Consider the following 2,054-nt stretch of genomic DNA (forward strand, 5'->3'; position numbering starts at 1 on the left):
AGGACAGGCTAGGTGGCCGAGCATTACGGCCACATTTATCAAAATGACAAAGTGATAGACAATATATGTAGGTTTAAAATTCGGTGATGGATGTTAGTTCCACATTTAGTGAAAAAATATTTCGGTCAGTTCTAACGATAATAACCATCAAAATCGATAAGGGGTTAGGTTAAGACAATTTCTGGGCCAAGCACTGCGGCCACATTTATCAAAATGATAAGTCTATAGCCGATATGTGGGGTTATGTTAGGTTTATTGTGGGTTCGACCTACAGAATTGAGTGCCACCAACCTAAGAAAGTTGTGCATCCGACCTAAAAAGGTTGTGCATCCATCCTTCTAATGAAATACATCCGACCCACAAATATTGTGCATCTGACCTACAGAAGAGGGCAACCAACATAAGAAAGCTGTGCAACCGACCGGATACATTATTTTTTTTTAATGAAGTGTGTAACCGACCTACAGTACATTGGACCAACAGCAGCTTGAAGCTGCTGAAAAACCACGTGCAGGAAGGTCCTAAGTATCGTAGGACGGATGTAACGTTGGGCTGATGTAATACAATCCAATTAAAGGGACTGTTGACGTTATTTCAAGTGAGCCTTCTTGTAAAGATATCCATTCCAATGAAGGAAAAAAAATTTTCAATATTTGTTTATCTGTAAGAGTGGCTTTTGCATTTATGCAGAGGAGACAAGAAAGGATATTGACCGAATTCATTTCTTTTCAATGAGAAAAGACAGAATATCTTAATCTTTTAATCGTCAATCGATATTCCTAAGTTTATTTACAAAACATTTTTAAAATTCTCAAAAATTTATAAATTTACAGAAAACAATCCAATTCAAAATAAAAATAAAATTAAAATATATAAAATTAAAATATATTTAGCGAAAAACATTTGATTAAACAATCATATCATTATACAATATTCGTAAAGCGTTTAGAATAAAAAAAATAAAAATTGATACATGTTTCTAATTTATCATATTAATTTTATAGTTTTTTAATAAAGGAATTGATTTTTTGCCAAAATCAAATTTATCTCAATATTGTTGCAACCAACCTGAGGATGTAAACCTTTGATATTTCGAACTTATACCAGCTGATTAAACAGAACTTATAGTTTCAAATATCAAAAAGATTTGCAAAGATAAAGGAATAAAGATATTAGACTATCAATGTATAGTTAATATTCTTTCATAAGGTTTATAGTTGGTCCGTAAACTAGATCCATGTTATGTATTCCCCATAGGAAATCTAGATGTGTGTACATACTTTCATTCACCCTGAAATATTACATTTTTACATTTTTACACTTTTTTGAGAAAAAAAACTTTTTAACTTTTGAGAATTTTGTTCTTACTATGCAAACGCCGTAATATTATTGGATGCCGAAACATTTTCTTCAGAATCATAATAATTGAAAGAAAATCATGAGAAAACATTCATAGACGTCGCTGTGAAATTATTATTAAATGTAATTAATGAATTTACTGTATTAAATATTTATAACTTTCAAACTTAACAACACGCAGACGACCATGTGAAATTATTATTAAATGTAATTAATGAATTTACTGTATTAAATATTTATAACTTTCAAACTTAACAACACGCAGACGACCATTTTAATCTTTGCTCTGGTATATATATTTAAAAAATTTGAACAAAATTAATGTATCCTAAGTACATATTTAAATAAAAGAATTATAACCTTTCAAACTTGACAACATTAGGCAGACGATCATTGAGATATTTAGCATCCTCAGGCATTACAAGCCAATCATTCTGGGCCCAGTACAGGGCTACTGGGGCTGTTACCTACAAGTAAACAGTTTATATATAAAAATGTTTATGAAAACAATTTATTTTAGTAAATATTCAATTCGAGGCTGATGTCTTCCGCGATTTATGACCTTTGAAGCTTTTATCAAGGACACAAGGGGAAACTGTCGGTAGACGGATTTTGAATGTGAGATCAAAACATGACAATATTAAGATACAGACAGGATGGACTTTGTTGCAATTAGTTTTACGTTGATTATTGTA

At 30.9% G+C, this 2,054-nt stretch overlaps 1 long non-coding RNA gene across 1 annotated transcript; it reads right to left on the bottom strand.

The window, feature by feature from the left end:
- Positions 1 to 871: 871 nt before the first annotated feature.
- LOC111712675 (uncharacterized) lies at positions 872 to 1,846 on the bottom strand. The gene is made up of 2 exons (XR_002767515.1): positions 1,720 to 1,846; positions 872 to 1,291 (listed from the first exon to the last, which is right to left on the bottom strand). It is a non-coding gene; the product is annotated as an uncharacterized LOC111712675 (long non-coding RNA).
- Between the last annotated feature and the right edge of the window lie 208 nt (positions 1,847 to 2,054).

The sequence above is a fragment of the Eurytemora carolleeae genome, unplaced genomic scaffold (assembly GCF_000591075.1).
Source record: "Eurytemora carolleeae unplaced genomic scaffold, Eaff_2.0 scaffold1310, whole genome shotgun sequence".
Classification (NCBI taxonomy): Eukaryota; Metazoa; Arthropoda; class Copepoda; order Calanoida; family Temoridae; genus Eurytemora; species Eurytemora carolleeae.